The sequence below is a fragment of the Adiantum capillus-veneris genome, chromosome 3, assembly GCF_014529385.1.
Source record: "Adiantum capillus-veneris isolate H3 chromosome 3, ASM1452938v2, whole genome shotgun sequence".
NCBI lineage: Eukaryota > Viridiplantae > Streptophyta > Polypodiopsida > Polypodiales > Pteridaceae > Adiantum > Adiantum capillus-veneris.
In genome coordinates, this window is record NC_140933.1 from 2,877,898 (window position 1) to 2,901,162 (window position 23,265).

General features: G+C 45.1%; 1 protein-coding gene across 1 annotated transcript in view; it reads left to right on the plus strand.

Moving 5' to 3' along the window:
- The window catches only part of LOC147460427 (uncharacterized), a 168,438-nt gene that overhangs the window by 67,460 nt on the left and 77,713 nt on the right, over positions 1-23,265 (plus strand). The window lies entirely within an intron of this gene.

Sequence of the window (23,265 nt, forward strand, 5' to 3'; positions counted from 1 at the left end):
GGTCCAAAGCCTTCTCTGAATAGACAATGAAAGCAGCCTCGTACCAATACAACTACTACAAGCTGGGACTGTATGGATGTGCCAGCTAATACAAAAGGTGCCCAGTACAATGTGTAGAACAATGAGAGAAGGCGGGGGGGGGGGGGGGAGATATGGTAGAGATCCATCCTCATCTCTACTCTGGACGTCGAGAAAGTATGGCTCGAATCCTCTGTTGTAGTCTCCGTCGATATTGTGCAGCTCCTCTCCTCAATCGCGGTCATCTAGAAATGAAATGAAATGTTATATTACTAAGATGATAGGTGTGAAAGGTGAAAGGCGTGAAATGTGTGAACCAAATAGTACAATGTGTAGACAATATGGGAGGGAAGTAGAGATCCATCTTCATCTGCACTTTGGACGACGAAAAAGTATGGCTCGAATCCTTTGCTGTAGCCTCCTTCGAAACTGTGTAGCTCCTCTTCTCCATCGGCGTCGTCTAGATCTCCCTAGCTCCAATGCTCGGTCTATGAGAATGCCAGTAGTGCGGGCAGACCTCTCCACTGTTGGCTGCTCCTCTGTCTGTTCTTCTAGGTGTACAATATCTAGTGTAAAGAAATCTGTGATCTGTCTCTGGGGTTGTCTCTCTTCAGCGGGTTGTCTCTCTTCAGCTCTCCTCAATAAAGTTTCTCTATGCCTGTGTAACTCAAGTAGATATAGCCCAAGACATCTCTGATCCTCATAACTCATGACCCTAGATAGAGGCCCAAAACGTTCTCTGAATAGACAATGAAAACGGCCTCGTATCTCATAGTACAATGTGCAAGGACATATGTAATGTACCTCTGTCTCTGGCTCTAGATGGCATAAGCAGCATATCCTTCTATCTGCTGGTGTCCCTTTGAATCTGCCAGTCTCAATCTTGAGCTGATGTGAGGACGTGTGTATCTGGCCAATGGCACAACGCAAACCATGAGAAAGATGCGTGTCCATATAGCTAGGTCGAATCACAAACCCATCCCCCGTGAGGTGGAGAAGATGCTCTCTGTAGAAAGCAATCTTTGTGCCCAACTTCTATATCGGCTCTATCCATGTCCTCCTCGTGTCCAGCTGGATCAGATCCTGACGAATGAGTCTATTAATCTCTACACGCGTCAGAGACCTCAAGGGTGCTTGTAGAGAGTATTGAAAAGGAGGCAACCTGTCCATGGTGAAACCATGTGTTTGAAACCATGATGCCATCTGTGCATACCAGCATGATGTATCCCCATTAAGAGCTAATTGTCTGGAGGACTCTAGAGCCACCCTGGCATATCTGTCTCTGGTAGTATCCCCCAGATTGTGTACAAAGGAGATTGATCTGGTAAGCGCCTCGATCTCCCTAGGGGGGGCAGCTAATTCCGCTCGAATGATATCATGCGGTACGGAAGCGTTGGCTCTAATTAGCCGAGAGATCATAGATACCAGGGGCTTCTCCATACGCCTCCAACCATCCCGGCCTACAGAAGGTCCCCATACTTGCACCCCATATAACATAGTAGAGGCAACCAAAGTATCAAAGAGCCATAACTTTGTCCTAGGTTCCTGGAACTGAACCTGCGAACACATCCTCTCCATTCCTCCCAGAGCTGCACCAGCTCTAGTTAGTCTAGTCTCTGCTGCTCTTCTCAAAGAAAATCTCGGCCCTGTAAAGACTACCCCCAGGTCAGTGTATGCATCTGTATTCTCCACAATCTCTTGACCCATTGCGGTGTGGTGTTAAACACCATAACCTTGGTTTTACACACAATCCACTATCCTCTGCAAAACTGCGTAGTGCATCCAAATGTCGTTGCATACCTTCTGGTGAGTCAGATATCAGCGCAATATCATCAGCATATAGCAACAATGGGATCCACGTCCCTGCCAGCTGGGCACCCCTGTCACCCTCTCTATCAATGTAATCAGACACCTCATCAACATACATACCAAATAGAGTAGGAGACAATGGGCAGCCTTGTTTCACTCCAATAGTAGAATGAACTAAAGCAGATACCCCTTTCGGAGTGCGTACATGTCCCATCACTGATCTGTACAAAGCCATAATCTCCCTAATCACCTCTATGCGCACCCCCATCTCATGTAGTCTGCGCATCAATCGAGATCTTGGTACCATGTCAAATGCTTTGTGAAAATCCACAAAGCTACAATAGATCCGTCTCCCATGTGCTCTGTCCTCCTCAATGATGGCCCTAAGTGTCAAAATATGATCAAGAGTGGAAAAACCCCTGCTAAAGCCGGCCTGACCCTTTGCTCGTACACCCTCGCCCTCTACCCAATTACTCAAGTGTTGCTCCAGAATAGATGCATACAACCGTGCCAATGTGTGTGCAACCATAATAGTGCGGTAGTTCCCATGCTCTGTAGGGTCAACAACCTTGAAGATGGGCACAATATGTTAGGTGCAGCGGAATGAATGTTTGCGCTTTTCTCAAGATGAGTGCTCCGAATTGTGCTCAAGGTTCCTTTTGTTCTTATGGAAGGTAGAGCCTTTCGTTCTTAATGGAAAATGCTATGATCACAAACAAAGTGAATGGACACTGTGCGTGCAAGTGTATGAGACTGAGAGATAGAGAGAGAAGAGAGATACGACACCAGGGACGTTGTAAAACCCTCCTCCGAAGGCCCCACTCTCGTCGGCGAGAGTGGTCTACTTTATGATTGCACAAAGTGGTACAATGCGTATGCAATGGACTGATGCAACTTGGACTATGCCAATGACGACGACGACTTGATGGCTGGAATCTGTGGTCTTCTATCTGCTGAAAATCTGCAAATCGTTGGGCTGTTTTGGGTGGCTGAAAATGACTGTTTTGGCTGCGTTTTTATGGATGAAAATGGGGGCTCTTTTGCATCCAACTAGGGATGAATCTGTTGTTGCTGAGGCTTGCTGAAAACGTTGTGTATCTGTTGCAGTTTGGGGCTGAAATTCAAAAACACTGATGCATGGCTGAGCGTTAGTAAAACACTCAACTTGGCTGAAAATTGCTGAGTCAAAAAGGCTGAATTGGCTGCCTGCAGTAGGGGGAAAACGCCAAGCAGATAAGCTTGATGGCCATGGCTGCAGGTGAGGAGAACGCCAAGGGGGAGAGATGCTTGATGGCGATACCAAAACGCTGATGGGCTGAAGGGGGTGGGTCTCACCAAGGGAGGCTTGGAGAGGGTCTTGTTGAGAGAGGGGAAATACCTGTTGCTTGGGGGACCTGTTGTGCTCCTTGCTCATCTGCCCAATTGTGCTAACTTGGGTTTGCTTATATATTAACTTAGCAAAATTGCCCTACCTACTTTTGTTGGAAAGTCACTTAAAAATAATAAGTGAAAATATCAAAAATAGGAAAAATAGGCTAAATGCACTGGAAAATTCCCCTGACTGAATCTGATGGATTCTGAAGGGAATACTGATGATCATGCTGTGTGCAACCAGAGGATATGTATCTATGCTAAGTGACTGGGCATGCACGGTCTACGAATAGACTCACAAAAGTGCCAGATCACTGCTAAATCTAGACTGATTGGACTGACTGAACCTTGGTCATGCTGTAGCTTGGCCACGGACACATTGGGTTGGATGTGTCACGTGACATCCCCTCCTTTTCAAAGTGAGGTACTGGTACCGAACTGTATGGCGTCGAGGGAGATTGCCAATAGCATTCGGAATCCTGGAAGGGACTCTTTGTCGGCCCACTCTGATGTGTGGGTCGTGCGGTACTTGAACTTCATAAAGGTCTGCAACGCTTGCTTCTTTGGGCCGCGCCGAAAGTGACACAAAGTCTTCTGAGTTTCCTTCCTTGCTTCAACTTCATCTAGAGTCATGCTTCTTTCGTCTTCAAGAATCTCCATGGCTGAAAATTCTTGAAACCATCTCCAACACAAAACCATGAACATACCTATTCCATGTAAAGTGAAGGAAAAAAATCTTGTCTTCTCTAAAGACTGTGTATGCAATGTAGATGAACCTAGAGACGGAGTGACAACCCGTTCATCAAACACATGCAAGCAATGAGATCGAATCTTTCCCTTATGATCTAGAGCAATTAACTGTGGCAAAACACAATGGAAATGCCCACGCTTGGTGCTCATACTTTCATGTGCTCGTTCGGAAACTGTGTCATGCCAAGGAAGGGACATGGAATGTGACTTCCTTACATACATACTTTTCAGCTTTTCATGAAAAATCGGCATACATTCGTGCTCATCCATGAGAGAAACGTGCTCAACATACAATATGTCATGCCTAGGAAAAGGGATCACATAACGATGCTGACTAAAATACAGTAAACGATCAAGAATGAAACACTCGTACAATGCGTGCGTATCAATCATGCGAACACATAATACTTCTTGTGAGGGTTCTTTGGATGTAGGCTCGAGAGCCAAGATCGGTTCTTCCTGAATGATCGAATCGTCCTGTGGGGGTTCTTTGGACCTCGACTCGAAAGCCAAAATCGGTTCTTTGTGATTGATTGAATCTACAACGAGGTTAGCTTCGCTAGAAAAAGCATCCACTAACACATCATCCTTGTGAACAATCACACCTTCTTCATGCAACTCATCATGCTTGTGAGAAATCACATCTTGATTATGCAAATCATCATGCTTGTGGGAAATCACATCTTGATCATGCAAATCATCATGCTTGTCATTGACATCCAAATCAATGTCATTCAAATCATCATGCATGTCATTCAAATCATCATGCTTATCATGCAATCATTGTGCTTATCATTGTCAATCAAATCATCATCATGCTTCACACAATCATGCGAACCCTGTGTGTCATGCTTTGGAGAAGAAGAGACTGAGAGAGTCTCCTTTTCCCGATCCTGTTGCATCTGTGCCTGCATTCGAGAAAAGAGTCGCAACATCTCTTGCCTTATTGCTTTGTTCTCGCGATCTATGGCTGCCATTCTTTCTGTGTAGTTACGCTCTATGGCTGCCATTCTTTCTTTGTGTTCACGCTCTATTTCTGCTTTTCTTTCCTGGTCCAACTCCTCCATAGGTGTTAGCGCAATCCTTGTCGTAGATGGGAAAGAGGGAGGGTCGGAAAAACCTCCTAGTGGGAAAAATTCTTCTTCGCCTCTCTCATCTCATCACCTGTAAGCGAAGTATCCATTCCGCTTCGAGTGATGACCATTGTGCAATCGTGGGTTCTTGTGGTTCTTGGGGTCTTGGGTTCTTAAGTTCATGAGGAACTTGGGTTCTTGGGGTTCTTGAGGTTTTCTTTTGCTTGCAAATCGCGTTGGAGAAGGATCTTCTCTTGACCCGAGTTCTACTCTTTTCCGCGGGCGCACCCCTTGGCGGCCTTGCGCTCACACCAAGGTTGCTTTTTCCCACCTCACGTCAATTGGCCGGTCGCTAAGTGCATGGTCCGCTCTCAATGAGTGAAAAGAGACACAAGGGGAGTCTGGACAAGTCCTTCTTTCTTGGGATTTCTATCACTCTTCAACAAAACACGATTAGGAATCGACACTCCCAAGCAAACTTGGGTTCGTGCGACCTGAACAAGCAAAAAAAAATTATTGTGGTTCTTGTGGTTCTTTCCTTGAGTGATATAGAACACTGCCAAAGCTCTGATACCAATGTTAGGTGCAGCGGAATGAATGTTTGCGCTTTGCTGAAGATGAGTGCTCCGAACTGTGCTCAAGGTTCCTTTTGTTCTTATGGAAGGTAGAGCCTTTCGTTCTTAATGGAAAATGCTATGATCACAAACAAAGTGAATGGACACTGTGCGTGCACGTGTATGAGACTGAGAGATAGAGAGAGAAGAGAGATACGACACTAGAGACGTAAAACCCTCCTCCGAAGGCTCCACTCTCGTCGGCGAGAGTGGTCTACTTATGATTGCACAAAGTGGTACAATGCGTATGCAATGGACTGATGCAACTTGGACTATGCCGATGACGACGACGGTGATGACGACGACGACTTGATGGCTGGAATCTATGGTCTTCTATCTGCTGAAAATTTGCAAATCTTTGGGCTGTTTTGGGTGGCTGAAAATGACTGTTTTGGCTGCATTTTTATGGCTGAAAATGGGTGTTCTTCTGCATCCAACTAGGGATGAATCTGCTGCTGCTGAGGCTTGCTGAAAACGCTGTGTATTTGCTGCAGTTTGGGGCTGAAATTCAAAAACGCTGATGCATGGCTGAGCGTTAGTAAAACGCTGAACTTGGCTGAAAATTGCTGAGTCAAAAACGCTGAATTGGCTGTCTGCAGTAGGGGGAAAACGCCAAGCAGATAAGCTTGATGGCGATGGTTGCTGGTGAGGAAAACGCCAATGGGGAGATATGTTTGATGGCGATACCAAAACGCTGATGGGCTGAAGGGGGTGGGTCTCACCAAGGGAGGCTTGGAGAGGGTCTTGTTGAGAGAGGGGAAATACCTGCTGCTTGGGGGCCTGTTGTGCTCCTTGCTCATTTGCCCAATTGTGCTAACTTGGTTTTGCTTATATATTAAATTAGCAAAATTGCCCTTTCTACTTTTGTTGAAAGTCACTTAAAAATAATGAGTGAAAATATCAAAAATAGGGAAAATAGGCTAAATGCACTGGAAAATTCCCCTGACTGAATCTGATGGATTTTGAAGGGAATATTGATGATCATGTTGTGTGCAACCAGAGGATATACATCTATGCTAAGTGACTGGACATGCACGGTCTACGAATAGACTCACAAAAGTGTAAGATCACTGCTAAATCTAGACTGATTGGACTGACTGAACCTTGGTCATGCTGTAGCTTGTCCACGGACACATAGGGTTGGATGTGTCACGTGACACAATATTAGACAACCTCCAAGTCTCAGGTAATCCCTCACACATGGCACGATTGAACAACACTGCGAGAACCTCCATCAGCGTATCCCTGGCATGTATAAAGTGCTCCGCTACTAGACCGTCATATGCCTTTCCGGTCCTCATCCTGTCGATGGCGCTTTGTATCATCTCAGGTGTAAAGAAAGTGCTCGTAGCTGGGCAAGGCTTGGTAGGGTCTGGAAGGGGTTCCTGTACAGGAACCGTATATAATGATGTCGCATATTGGCCCCACACATCAGGTGAAGTAATCACTGGGGGAGGGGAGTGCTCATGGAAGAGTCCCCATGCCTCTCTTGAGTCCCTACTCAAGAACATGTGATATAAGTCTCGCTCCATCTGAGCTAGGTAAGCTCGCTTCTTCCGTCGCACAAGGCGTCGGAAAGCAATCCGAGACTGTCTGTAAGTGATGACCCCATTAAAGAAGATCCCTCTGAAGCTGGGCTCTCATCTCTCTGCACTCCTCATCATACCAAGTATTCTAGGGCATGCTCACAGAATGTCGTCTCTTGCTCGGCCGAGTGTGTGGGTATGCCACTGATGCAGCCCCATGCAGTGTCTCAGTCAGTAGAGTGGTGCACTCCTCCACTGAGAGGCTTGTACCATTTTTGCCAGCTGTGCCTTCCAATAGACGGTCCCGAATCTCCTCTGTATAAACGAAATCATTCTCTGGTGTAAATGTATAGCGGGTGTGTGACCTGCCTCCTGATGTCTGGGTTGTACTATACTGGAATTTAACGGATAGTGTCAAGAGAGCATGATATGCTGCTATGCCCACTGGCCTGGGTCCCACTTTGAAATCCTGAATGCAGGGGACAAAGCTCGGTTGTGTCATAACATAATCCACTGTACTGGCCCCATGTCTGTGTGGAAAGCATGTGAAACCGGCTGCTCCAGGAAATCGCTTAAGCCATTAAGTATGGGTAATCCATGTGTAGTCTTTATTTCCATGAGGTATCTCCCATACTCCGTCTGCTCTGTGTCATTTGAGCATCTGTCAAGTCCCAACTCACCTACATCCAGCTCTCTAAGCATCTCATCTGAAGTGTCGTAGAAGACTGTCTGCGAGTTGCCCGTTCGGCATTGAAGTCCCCTAGGAGAATGATATCACCATCCCTAGAAAACTCCCAAATGTCATCATCTAGAATAGAGAAAGGCGACTGTCCTCTGGATGCAGCATACACTGATGTACTGGGAGGAAAGTAACATATGGCAATATATAGGAATCGACTTGTGTCAGCTCTCAATCTCACCCACATATATCTAGCATGATCATCTCTTCGTACAATATGCAGTAATGGTTGTAGTTCCTCTCTGAATAGCACTGCTACTCCTCCTGAACCTCTACTCCCATGCTCAAATCTCGCATTTGTCCTGTGAGCTGTCTCCCATCTATATCCCACCACATGTGGCATCACCTGTCCAGGGGCCTGATGAGTCTCTGAGAAGAATACAATATCGTTGTCTTTGAAATTGTCCTCAAATGCACCCACGTCCAACCTCATAGACCCATTACAATTCCAGGTAGCCATCTTCAGTGTGGTCCCATAGGTCTCGCACTGTCATGCAGTGCGCCGCTTTGAAATCACCACCTGTCCATCTCTGTAGAAGTCTATCTTTCTCTTCTCCCTTGCCGCTGTAATCTCTGGCATTACCTCTCTCATATGTGCGAGCTGTGAGAGAGTCAGGTCATCACTGAGGAAAATACATGTCTTTTTGAGATTAGGCCTCTTCCTCAAGAATTCCTTCTTCTTCCAACGAGGGGAAGCGTAGTATGAGAGCTCTTCCCTTTGAAGACTCTCCCGTGCCATCACTTTTCTTACCTATCCTCCATGCCTTTGTGTGCAAAGGCCTTTGAGAGAGAGAGAGAGAGAGAGAGAGAGAGAGAGAGAGAGAGAGAGAGAGAGAGAGAGAGAGAGAGAGAGACGTCTTCAAAAGGCCAAAATAATCTATGAGACCAAATTGATTCAATCTTGGTGGATCTAATACAATGTCTGGGTACAAAATAAAAACGAAGTAAAGTGAAAAACTAATATCATCACCGTCATCACCATCATCATCAATCATAGTAGCCACGGTATGGGAGGGGGGTTTAATATGCGTTGTACAATACGCGTACTAGACGTATTTTTGAGAATCAAAAATAAAATACTTCAACTTTTTTAGATATGATACTTTAATAAGGACAAATGACTCAGGTCATGCACCTCCTCAATGACTCTTCATCGTTTAATCATAGCATACATAAACAAGCACCATGAAGCTCTAAAAGCCACCTGATCAACAAGCAAAAGACATTAGAATAGAATACGTTATGAGCAAAAAATCTCTAGAATAGAAAACGCTAGGGGACATAATGTATGTTTCAATACGGGACGTCCCGTATTCTGAATAAAGTACGTGTATTATAGCTGCTATGTCATCAATGCTTGAGGCTGCCTGGCATTGGGCGTTGTCCGAGAAATGCCTGGCATTGGGCGTTGTCCGAGAAAGTATTGCATCGAGAGCATCGTCAATGTCCGTCTCTATAAATAGTCGTATTGGATGTCTCCCATGTCGTGCTAGAATAGTCTTGATCGTCTGATGGAGCCTCCGTCGATGTCGTGGTCGCCCTCGTAGACGTGGGGGTCTAGCTTCGCGAGCTCAATGGCTCTGTCAACTAATATACCTTTGGTATATGTGGCCTCTGAAGTCCGCTGTTAAACTTGCTCATCTGACTACCGAGTCCTTGCTCTAAAGAAGTCCCTTTGTGAATGTCTCCCATTGCCTGATCTTCTCAAGAGACGCTCCTTGTGTCTCCGTAGCTCTAGCAAAAACAACCCGAGGCATCTCTGATCCTTATATCTCATGAGTCTAGCCAACGGTCCAAAGCCCTCTCTGAATAGACAATGAAAGCTGCCTCGTATCTCATAGATACCGGACAATGAAAAATGTGGTGTAACTCGGTCTCCGGCCCTATATGACACAACTGGCAAATCCTGGCCTCTGCTGGTACTCTCCTAAATCTGCCAGTCTCAATCTCTAACTGATGCGATGAGGTGCGCATCTCACCAATAGCACATCGTATCCCATGGGGTAAATGAGTGTCCATATAGGCCGGTCTGATCACATATCCATCCTCCGTTAGTTGGAGAAGATGCTCTCTATAGAAAGCCATCTTTGTGCCCCAACTCCTGTGTCGGCTGTATCCATGTGCTCTTGGTATCTAGCTGAATCAATTCATGACATATGAGTCTAGTTGATCTCTGTCCGCCTGAGAGATAGGGAGGGTGCATCCAAGGAGTACTGGAATGGAGGCAGTCTATCTATGTTGAAACCATGTGATTGAAACCATGATGTCATCTCCCATACCAGCATGTTGTATCCCCTTGTAGTGCTAATTGTCGGGATGACTCAAGGGCTAGCCGAGCATAACTGTCTCTAGGGAGGTCCCATAAACAATGCATGAAGGATACCGATCTAGTAAGTGCCTCGACCACGAGAGGGGGGGGCAGCTAGCTCGGCTCGAATAATCTCATGTGGCACTAAGGCCTTAGCCAGAATCATCCGAGAGATCGTAGAGACTAAAGGCCTCTCTATACATCTGCATCCATCAGTGCTACCAGATCTGCCATGATTGTCCACTAAGGGTCCCCAAATCTGAAGCATAGCTGAAGCCACTAGCGTGCCAAAAAGCCAAAGCTTTGTTCTACGAGGTCCCGGAACAAGGACTAACTGTTGTATCCCCTTGTAGCGCTAACTGTCGGGATGACTCAAGGGCTAGCCGAGCATATCTGTCTCTAGGGAGGTCCCATAAACAATGCATGAAGGATACTGATCTAGTAAGTGCCTCGACCACGAGAGGGGGGGGGGAGCTAGCTCGGCTCGAATAATCTCATGTGGCACTAAGGCCTTAGCCAGGAATCATCCGAGAGATCGTAGAGACTAAAGGCCTCTCCATACATCTGCATCCATCAGTGCTACCAGATCTGCCATGATGGTCCAGTAAGGGTCCCCAAATCTGAAGCATAGCTGAAGCCACTAGCGTGCCAAAAAGCCAAAGCTTTGTTCTACGAGGTCCCGGAAATCGAACCTGGGAACACATCCTCTCCAATCCTCACAAGGCTGTGTAAGCTCTCGTCCGACGTCATTGTCTCTGCTGCTGCTCAATGAAAACACCGGTCCACATGAAGACTACCCCAAGATAGGTGTATGCATTTGTATACTCCACTGTCTTGGCCATATGTAAACGTGGGTGCTTACCTCCTGAACCACTATGGTGTGGTGTTAAACACCATAACCTTGGTCTTCCTGAGGTTAACAGACAATCCATTATCATGAGCAAATGTGTACAAAGCATCTAAGTGACGCTGCATCCCCTTCAGGGAGTCAGAAATCAACACAATATCATCAGCATATAACAATAGTGGGATCCATGTCCTTGCCAACTGTGCTCCTCTTTCACCATCTCTCTCAATGTAGTCAGAAACCTCATCGACATACATGCCAAATAGTGTAGGAGATAGCGGGCAGTGAAACCGGCCTGTTTAATCCAAAAAGGGTGGTAGACTTTACTTCAAACCTTGATTTAGCTTTCACCCATTATTAGTCGTCTATTTTACCTGTACTTTCAAGACACAACAAAAGGGGAGAGTGATACAGGCTGCTAGATTGCACCTGTATGAATAGACGGACACGAGATTGGCCCCTAACTTAGGCGCCCCTTTCTGTATTTCTTTATTGTTCAAAAGAGGGAATAAACGTTGTGGTTCCCTACAAGCTGCCCCGCACAAACTCGGCTGAATTTCCACCGTTCCAGCCCGATTTCGGCAGCATAACTGTACCAGAACCCTTCACAGTCAGTATTCCCACGCATTGACTGACTTTCCCGACGCATACGGACACTTTGCAAAACCTGGCGAGAATCTGCAGCACGCTGAATTCTCTGTTTTCAGCCCTGAAAATGCGCCAGATCACCTGTACAGTGGTCCCCTTGCGTCCCCGAACCTCCTGGGGGTATTAGGGTCCGTTTAGGGCCAAAACCCTAAACCTGCAAAAATACACAGCAGGCTGTAATTCACTGTTTCGGGCTCCGTTTCGCGTGCCGGTCGCATCCGTAGCAAGTCCTCGAGCTCCCGCACCTGTAGGACTACTTGCCCTTTGAATCGGATGAGATTTCTGGCGTGAAACCTCTCCAAATTCACCTGTACCTGCGGGGGATTAGCCGCTAGCTAATCCAGTACCTGTGCAAGAGGCTCTTGCCTCGGCAATCGCGCATGAACCCACACAACTGTACATTGGTCAAATGAAGAGCCCACTAGAGGGGCATAACATACTGCCAAAGGGGAGAGAGAGGGCAGTGCGTAGCGTGCAGGGCATCACTCCTGGCACCGCACTGTGCATAAGAGGGAAAGCAAGCACTCCATAGCTCTTAACCTGTGACAAATCTGAAAATGAGGCTCTCCCCCTCCTAAATTCAGCACCACTTCTTGTTGCATGAGGCAAGTCCACCAGAAGGTGCCACTTGGCACATTTATAAGCATTTTCCCGTTTCAGGGTTGCCGTCTAAAAATATCCCAACCGGTTGCCCAGTTGACTTCACGGCACAGTAAGAAAATGTTCCCCTCGTCATTCCGGAGGTAATGACGTCAACACATTTTCAGGTCCCAAAATAGCAGTTCCCTAAATTTTAGGAGATGCTGCCTTTGTATCTTTCTAGGTCATCCGACCCTCTTTGTACACTGCGGCCACATCCAGAATGTGAGATGTAGCCTCTGTAGCAAAGGATTCCACTTTGGCTAGTCAATGACCCCACTTGGCTAACCATAGTCCTTGTCCAACCTTAGTGCTGTCTTGCCCTCAGGCCTGGACTCCCTCTGGACAGTTCCACACTAGCTATGCAATGCAGGGCAGTTAGATTTCCCGAGGGGTGTTTCCAAAAAGTGAAAGTAAATAGATAATAAGAAAGAAATCAACAAAAAGGATAGATAATAGTCACACGCTGGTGACATACCCGCCTCTTGAAATCTCAAACGTCCTCGTTTGCATCTATGTCGTACATGCTTACTGTCAACACTGATGTATTCAACACCTGTCGACACATATACGACACATACATGCTCATTGTCAACCCTGGTGTATTCAACACCTCGTCGACTCATGTATTGCCTGCGTGTGAACCCTCCCCCAATGACATAGTGGTAGCTTCGCACTGCGCCATTGCTTTGAGTCACTAACTGTCCAATGACAAAATGGTAGCTGCACATTTTGCCACTGTCTTATAGTACACGTTGGATCCCGTAACACTTTCGAGCATACCCAAACCGACAGTTTAAGAATGCAGTTACACATGTACTCTTTAATAGAAGCAATCACTGTATCCTTGACAAACTGACAAGAAATACTCACTTCTATAGCACTAACCAAACTTTTGGACATTCCATAAGAGCAATTGCCAAACTGACAATCTGTACAGCTCTAACATTCATGTAACAGGTATTTGATTGGAGCTCACTTTAAATACCATGTACATCATTTGTTTCAGAAGCCATTGTCACACTGACAATCCATGTAGCTTTGAAACTCAAGGGGTCAAGGTAGGTTGCAAATCGAAGGCTTCAAGGTAAAGTGATAACACAGTTGGTGACTCTGCAAGTTCACCTTCTTCCATCCACTTAGCATCCATTGGTGGATAGTTTCTGAACTTTACCAAGTATCGCCTAGCAACCTTGCCTTTCACTTTCCTTTCTTTGTGTGCCAAAATCTGTTCAGGGACCAAGATCTCGTCAAGTTCCTCGACTTCCGGCTGATCTTCAGCTGGCATATCTTCTGGCACATCACCCACATAGGGTCTGAGAAGACTCACATGAAACGCATTGTGAATCTTCCAACTGTCAGGCAATTTCAGCCTATATGCAACATCACTGATTATGTCGCATACTTGAAAAGGCCCATAGTAACGCATGCTGAGCTTTGGAAACAGTCTTTCTTTGCCCTTCATCTTCTTTAACCTTGCCTTTTCAAAGCGTAAAAGCACCCAATCACCAAGTGAATATACCACTTCACGACGGTGACGATCGGTTGCTTTCTTTTGCTTTGCCTGAGTCTTTTCTAAGGCCACTTTGACCTTCTTGTACATTTCATCCATGTCCTGAACATACTTATCTGCTTCAAATATCTTGTCCTTTGTATGCAGTATGGGAGGAACTTTCTTGCCACCTTCAACTATCTCAAAAGGTGCCTTGCCAATTGATGAATGCACTGTATTATTGTATGCATACTCCACCAATGGCAAATACTGCTCCCACTTTCCTTTATGCTCTGACACATAGCACTTCAGCAGATCTAGGACAGTAGAATTGGCCTCTTCTGACTGCCCATCTGTTTGAGGATGAAATGACGAAGAGAATTTGAGCGTTGTGCCCATATTCTCAAACAAGCCTCTCCAGAACAAAGTTGTCATGCGTGGATCACGGTCGCTAACAATCGATTGTGGCATGCCATGATACTTGAAAATATTGCTCATAAACAAGCGTGCCATCTGATATGGCTTTATCTTCTTCCTGACAGGAATAAAATGAGCCTGTTTGCTGAATCTGCAAATAATGGTCCAAATACCATCGTTTCCTGTTTGCGTTCTCGAAAGATCAAAGATAAAATCCATAGCAATACTTTCCCATGGTTTATCTGGAATAGGTAGTGGTTGCAATAACCCTGGTGCCTTTTGCCTGTCAAACTTGACCTTTTGGCATATTAGGCATTCTCGCACAAAGGCATCCACATCCCTTCTCAATGTAGGCCAATAGAAGAATGTCTCAACCGCTTTAACTGTAGCATCGATACCACGATGCCCTGCATACGGTGGGACATGACTCTCTTCCATAACTTTGCGTCGCAATGGCTTTGTGACACACAATCTGCCATGCATCATCATGAACGCATCTTTGAGAAGATAGTGTTCATGACGTTGTCCATCCATTAGCTGCTCGAAGACCCTTGCAAAATCTTCATCATTTGCATACTGTTCTCTCATATCATCAAGTTCATGATGATAAGGAATCGACACAGCTGAAATTTGTGGCTTCTTTGACAAGGCATCAGCCACAACGTTCTTCTTGCCTTCCACATGCACAATCTGAAAATGGAACATGGACAAAATATTTGCCCATCGCATATGCTTCTCAGATAACTTTGTTTGTGTCAAGAAGTATCGCAAGGTCTGATGATCCGTTTGGACAACGAAATCTGCACCTAGCAGGTAGTGTTTCCAACTTAAGAGCGCATGAATTACAGCCAGTAACTCTTTCTCATAGACCTGCATGGTCATCTCTGGCCCTTGCAAAATTTTGCTCTCATAGGCTACTACCCTGCCATCTTGCATTAGCACTGCACCAATGCTGCTACCGCAGGCATCACACTGGACCACAAATGACTTCCTAAGATCTGGCAACACAATGACTGGATCCGAAGTCATCTTTTCCTTTAAGAGATTAAAAGCTGAAATCTCTTTCTGTGTCCATCTAAAGGTGACTGCCTTCTTTTGAAGAGCATGTAAAGGTGAAGCAATCTCAACGAAATTTCGGATAAACCTTCTGTAATAGGAGCATAGTCCCAAAAAGCTTCGGACATCATGCACTGTCTTCAAATTTGGCCATGACTTGATCGCTTCAACTTTTGCAGGATCCATTCTGACACCATCCTTTGAGACAATGTGTCCCAGAAAGTGAATCTCTTCCGGAAAAAACTCACTTTTCTTTGCATTGATGAGCAACCTATGACTGCGTAGCTCTTTGAACACAATGGCCAAGTGATGCCTATGCTCCTCTTCATTCTTTGAGTAGACTATCATGTCATCAAAGAATGTACCAACAAACTGCTGGTGTGGACGGAAAATTCTGTCCATCATCCTATTGAACGTAGCAGGAGCATTTGTGAGACCAAAGGGCATCACTAAAAATTCGTAAAGGCCAAACGTCGTTCTAACAGCAGTCTTGTGCACATCCTCTGATCTAATGCGGATCTGATGGTACCCACTCTTTAGAACCACCCTGCTAAACATAGCTGCTCCTTCTAATTTGTCCATAATATCATCAATTCTAGGTATACGAAACCTATTCTTGATGGTATTCTTGTTCAGTGCACGGTAGTCGATGCACATACGCCATGAGCCATCCTTTTTGTGCACCAACAACACTGGAGAATAGAATGGAGATGAACTGGGCTGAATCAGCCCCTTTTCTAACAGCTTCTGTACTTGGCCCATTATCTCTTTCTGCTGAGCCGCACTAACCCTGTACGTAAGCTTATTTGGTGGGCTACTGCCTGGCACCAAATCTATCGCATGGTCCTCGGGTCTCTCTGGCGGTAATTGAGACGGTAATGAATCGGAAAAACAATCACTATATTGTTGTAACAACATTGACCTTTCTTTATCTAGCACAGATAAATTTGATTCATCACAATCTGACACTTCACGTGCAAAAACCAAGTACGCAGAAAGATGCTTTTTCATTACAGAAGTAATAGCAGAAGCTGATACAGTAGGAATAGACTCTCCTTTAAGCTTTACATCCAGAATATGAGTCTTTCCCCTGCTCTGTACAGTGATCTTTTTGTTGTAGGCATCCATGATTCCCTTGTACACGAAACAACCAAGGAATACCTAACAACACATCACATCCGTCCAGTGGCATTGTGTAAAATTCTTGAGCATCTACATAGGACTGGATATGTAGACGCAACTTTCCAATGATGGGTGTCACAGCCTCTGTATGGCCAGGACATGCCAAACCTGCCTCTGCTGTATACCCCATCTCTTCAGGCCTGATTCCCAACTTTGAAGCCAATTCTGGGGAAATGAAGTTGGCTTTGGCACCTGGATCAAAGAAGATAAGCACTGTTTGATCCCTGACCTTTCCCCATGCTCTGCAAAGCTCACTTGCATCTGAATTTGGCTTGTCGCCCACCATGTCTGGCACTAAACCAGCCGTGGGCTTCTTTCCTTTCTTGTCCTCCTTGTCTTCAGAATCAGCTGGCCTTTTCTTTGTAGGACAGTTGTAAGCAATGTGGCCAGGCTGCTCACATATAAAGCATTTGTTTCCTGTCCTCAGGACCTTCTTTTGCTCTTCTGACTTGCGAGGAAAACGTCTTTTCCATTTCTTTGTTGGTCCTTTTTTTGATTCAACCGTAGCTTTATCTTTCCCTGCGTTGGCCGACTCCTGAGTCCCTTTAGGAGCCTCATTGGGAACGTGCTTCTTAGCTGAATTTTTCTTGCCTGATCCTGCCTTGACGCCAGTGTTAAATTCACAATCTTCTCCCTTGAGCAAACCATTGCTAGTGTTTGCTACCTGGATGAACTGCGTCAAAGTAGTGACTTTTGTCTTCGTACAGTACTTTCTCAATCCTTTAGGTAGGCCACAACAGTATTTTTCAATCTGTTCTATCAATGGCACAAACCTATAGGAAGTTACTGGAAGTAGAGCTTTCCAAAACTTCCGATTGTAATCATCCAGATTTTTGCAAGTGGCAGCATTTAGTTGGTGTCATTCTGTCATGACATTTGCTTCAAAGTCATCAGATAACCATGCTGCTGCAAAAATCTGCTTAAAGTAAATCCATGTGGATGGAGCTTGCCCTTGAAGCAATAAAGTTGTCCACCATTGTCCGGCATTCCGTGTCAAGAAAGTGGCTGCCTTGCGGACCTTTGAAGCCTCTGTAAAGTTTCCCCCTGCATAGGCCTTGTCAAACTGCTGGAGGAATGAGAGAGCCTTCTTCCTGTCATCAAACCCTGTAAAGGTCGTGAATGACACACCTTTGCCACCTTCTTTGTACGGAGTTGGCCTCTCTAGCGGCGTTAAATTGTCATATGGAAGTGACTGAAACATGGGAACACTATTAGGGTTCATCTGTGTTCCTTGACCGCTATTAACTTGACCTGGAAATGCCACTTCTTGTTGCATGAGGAAAGTGCACAAGAAGGTGCCACTTGGCACATTTACAACCATTTTCCCGTTTCGGGGTTGCCGCCTAAAAATCTCCCAACCGGTTGGCCAGTTGACTTCACGGCAGAGTAAGAAAATGTTCCCTTTGTCATTCCGAAGGTAATGATTCCAACACATTTTCAGGTCCCAAAATAGCAGTTCCCTAAATTTTAGGAGATGCTGCCATTGTATCTTTCTATGTCATCCGACCCTCTTTGTACACTGTGGCCACATCTAGAATTGAAATGTAGCCTCTGTAGCAAAGGATTCCACTTTGGCTAGTCAATGACCCCACTTGGCTAACCATAGTCCTTGTCCAACCTTAGTGCTCTCTTGCCCTCAGGCCTGGACTCCCTCTGGACAGTTCCACACTAGCTATGCAACGCAGAGCAGTTAGATTTCCCGAGGGGTGTTTCCAAAAAGTGAAAGTAAATAGATAATAAGAAAGAAATCAACAAAAAGGATAGATAATAGTCACACGCTGGTGACATACCCGCCTCTTGAAATCTCAAACGTCCTCGTTTGCATCTATGTCGTACATGCTTACTGTCAACACTGATGTATTCAACACCTGTCGACACATATACGACACATACATGCTCATTGTCAACCCTGGTGTATTCAACACCTCGTCGACTCATGTATTGCCTGCGTGTGAACCCTGTCCCAATGACATAGTGGTAGCTGCGCACTCTCCCATTGCTTTGAGTCACTAACTTTCCAATGACAAAATGGTAGCTGCACATTTTGCCACTGTCTTATAGTACACGTTGGATCCCGTAACACTTTCGAGCATACCCAAACCGACAGTTTAAGAATGCAGTTACACATGTACTCTTTAATAGAAGCAATCACTGTATCCTTGACAAACTGACAAGAAATACTCACTTCTATAGCACTAACCAAACTTTTGGACATTCCATAAGAGCAATTGCCAAACTGACAATCTGTACAGCTCTAACATTCATGTAACAGGTATTTGATTTGAGCTCACTTTAAATACCATGTACATCATTTGTTTCAGAAGCCATTGTCACACTGACAATCCATGTAGCTTTGAAACTCAAGGGGTCAAGGTAGGTTGCAAATCGAAGGCTTCAAGGTAAAGTGATAACACAGTTGGTGACTCTGCAAGTTCACCTTCTTCCATCCACTTAGCATCCATTGGTGGATAGTTTCTGAACTTTACCAAGTATCGCCTAGCAACCTTGCCTTTCACTTTCCTTTCTTTGTGTGCCAAAATCTGTTCAGGGACCAAGATCTCGTCAAGTTCCTCGACTTCCGGCTGATCTTCAGCTGGCATATCTTCTGGCACATCACCCACATAGGGTCTGAGAAGACTCACATGAAACGCATTGTGAATCTTCCAACTGTCAGGCAATTTCAGCCTATATGCAACATCACTGATTATGTCGCATACTTGAAAAGGCCCATAGTAACGCATGCTGAGCTTTGGAAACAGTCTTTCCTTGCCCTTCATCTTCTTTAACCTTGCCTTTTCAAAGCGTAAAAGCACCCAATCACCAAGTGAATATACCACTTCACGACGGTGACGATCGGTTGCTTTCTTTTGCTTTGCCTGAGTCTTTTCTAAGGCCACTTTGACCTTCTTGTACATTTCATCCATGTCCTGAACATACTTATCTGCTTCAAATATCTTGTCCTTTGTATGCAGTATGGGAGGAACTTTCTTGCCACCTTCAACTATCTCAAAAGGTGCCTTGCCAATTGATGAATGCACTGTATTATTGTATGCATACTCCACCAATGGCAAATACTGCTCCCACTTTCCTTTATGCTCTGACACATAGCACTTCAGCAGATCTAGGACAGTAGAATTGGCCTCTTCTGACTGCCCATCTGTTTGAGGATGAAATGACGAAGAGAATTTGAGCGTTGTGCCCATATTCTCAAACAAGCCTCTCCAGAACAAAGTTGTCATGCGTGGATCACGGTCGCTAACAATCGATTGTGGCATGCCATGATACTTGAAAATATTGCTCATAAACAAGCGTGCCATCTGATATGGCTTTATCTTCTTCCTGACAGGAATAAAATGAGCCTGTTTGCTGAATCTGCAAATAATGGTCCAAATACCATCGTTTCCTGTCTGCGTTCTCGAAAGATCAAAGATAAAATCCATAGCAATACTTTCCCATGGTTTATCTGGAATAGGTAGTGGTTGCAATAACCCTGGTGCCTTTTGCCTGTCAAACTTGACCTTTTGGCATATTAGGCATTCTCGCACAAAGGCATCCACATCCCTTCTCAATGTAGGCCAATAGAAGAATGTCTCAACCGCTTTAACTGTAGCATCGATACCACGATGCCCTGCATACGGTGGGACATGACTCTCTTCCATAACTTTGCGTCGCAATGGCTTTGTGACACACAATCTGCCATGCATCATCATGAACGCATCTTTGAGAAGATAGTGTTCATGACGTTGTCCATCCATTAGCTGCTCGAAGACCCTTGCAAAATCTTCATCATTTGCATACTGTTCTCTCATATCATCAAGTTCATGATGATAAGGAATCGACACAGCTGAAATTTGTGGCTTCTTTGACAAGGCATCAGCCACAACGTTCTTCTTGCCTTCCACATGCACAATCTGAAAATGGAACATGGACAAAATATTTGCCCATCGCATATGCTTCTCAGATAACTTTGTTTGTGTCAAGAAGTATCGCAAGGTCTGATGATCCGTTTGGACAACGAAATCTGCACCTAGCAGGTAGTGTTTCCAACTTAAGAGCGCATGAATTACAGCCAGTAACTCTTTCTCATAGACCTGCATGGTCATCTCTGGCCCTTGCAAAATTCTGCTCTCATAGGCTACTACCCTGCCATCTTGCATTAGCACTGCACCAATGCTGCTACCGCAGGCATCACACTGGACCACAAATGACTTCCTAAGATCTGGCAACACAATGACTGGATCCGAAGTCATCTTTTCCTTTAAGAGATTAAAAGCTGAAATCTCTTTCTGTGTCCATCTAAAGGTGACTGCCTTCTTTTGAAGAGCATGTAAAGGTGAAGCAATCTCAGCGAAATTTCGGATAAACCTTCTGTAATAGGAGCATAGTCCCAAAAAGCTTCGGACATCATGCACTGTCTTCAAATTTGGCCATGACTTGATCGCTTCAACTTTTGCAGGATCCATTCTGACACCATCCTTTGAGACAGTGTGTCCCAGAAAGTGAATCTCTTCCGGAAAAAACTCACTTTTCTTTGCATTGATGAGCAACCTATGACTGCGTAGCTCTTTGAACACAATGGCCAAGTGATGCCTATGCTCCTCTTCATTCTTTGAGTAGACTATCATGTCATCAAAGAATGTACCAACAAACTGCTGGTGTGGACGGAAAATTCTGTCCATCATCCTATTGAACGTAGCAGGAGCATTTGTGAGACCAAAGGGCATCACTAAAAATTCGTAAAGGCCAAACGTCGTTCTAAAAGCAGTCTTGTGCACATCCTCTGATCTAATGCGGATCTGATGGTACCCACTCTTTAGATCTATCCTGCTAAAGATAGCTGCTTCTTCTAATTTGTCCATAATATCATCAATTCTAGGTGTACGAAACCTATTCTTGATGGTATTCTTGTTCAGTGCACGGTAGTCGATGCACATACGCCATGAGCCATCCTTTTTTTGCACCAACAACACTGGAGAATAGAATGGAGATGAACTGGGCTGAATCAGCCCCTTTTCTAACAGCTTCTGTACTTGGCCCATTATCTCTTTTTGCTGAGCCGCACTAACCCTGTACGTAAGCTTATTTGGTGGGCTACTGCCTGGCACCAAATCTATCGCATGGTCCTCGGGTCTCTCTGGCGGTAATTGAGACGGTAATGAATCGGAAAAACAATCACTATATTGTTGTAACAACATTGACCTTTCTTTATCTAGCACAGATAAATTTGATTCATCACAATCTGACACTTCACGTGCAAAAACCAAGTACGCAGAAAGATGCTTTTTCATTACAGAAGTAATAGCAGAAGCTGATACAGTAGGAATAGACTCTCCTTTAAGCTTTACATCCAGAATATGAGTCTTTCCCCTGCTCTGTACAGTGATCTTTTTGTTGTAGGCATCCATGATTCCCTTGTACACGAAACAACCAAGGAATACCTAACAACACATCACATCCGTCCAGTGGCATTGTGTAAAATTCTTGAGCATCTACATAGGACTGGATATGTAGACGCAACTTTCCAATGATGGGTGTCACAGCCTCTGTATGGCCAGGACATGCCAAACCTGCCTCTGCTGTATACCCCATCTCTTCAGGCCTGATTCCCAACTTTGAAGCCAATTCTGGGGAAATGAAGTTGGCTTTGGCACCTGGATCAAAGAAGATAAGCACTGTTTGATCCCTGACCTTTCCCCATGCTCTGCAAAGCTCACTTGCATCTGAATTTGGCTTGTCGCCCACCATGTCTGGCACTAAACCAGCCGTGGGCTTCTTTCCTTTCTTGTCCTCCTTGTCTTCAGAATCAGCTGGCCTTTTCTTTGTAGGACAGTTGTAAGCAATGTGGCCAGGTTGCTCACATATAAAGCATTTGTTTTCTGTCCTCAGGACCTTCTTTTGCTCTTCTGACTTGCGAGGAAAACGTCTTTTCCATTTCTTTGTTGGTCCTTTTTTTGATTCAACCGTAGCTTTATCTTTCCCTGCGTTGGCCGACTCCTGAGTCCCTTTAGGAGCCTCATTGGGAACGTGCTTCTTAGCTGAATTTTTCTTGCCTGATCCTGCCTTGACGCCAGTGTTAAATTCACAATCTTCTCCCTTGAGCAAACCATTGCCAGTGTTTGCTACCTCGATGAGCTGCGTCAAAGTAGTGACTTTTGTTTTCGTACAGTACTTTCTCAATCCTTTAGGTAGGCCACAACAGTATTTTTCAATCTGTTCTGTCAATGGCACAAACCTATAGGAAGCTACTGGAAGTAGAGCTTTCCAAAACTTCCGATTCTAATCATCCAGATTTTTGTAAGTGGCAGCATTTAGCTGGTGTCATTTCTGTCATGACATCTGCTTCAAAGTCATCAGATAACCATGCTGCTGCAAAAATCTGCTTAAAGTAAATCCATGTGGATGGAGCTTGCCCTTGAAGCAATAAAGTTGTCCACCATTGTCCGGCATTCCGTGTCAAGAAAGTGGCTGCCTTGCGGACCTTTGAAGCCTCTGTAAAGTTTCCCCCTGCATAGGCCTTGTCAAACTGCTGGAGGAATGAGAGAGCCTTCTTCCTGTCATCAAACCCTGTAAAGGTCGTGAATGACACACCTTTGCCACCTTCTTTGTACGGAGTTGGCCTCTCTAGCGGCGTTAAATTGTCATATGGAAGTGACTGAAACATGGGAACACTATTAGGGTTCATCCTTGTTCCTTGACCGCTATTAACTTGACCTGGAAGAGTCTCACAGTCGGTTCGAACACGAGCTCGCTGTTGCTGTTGCGCTACCCACTCGCCA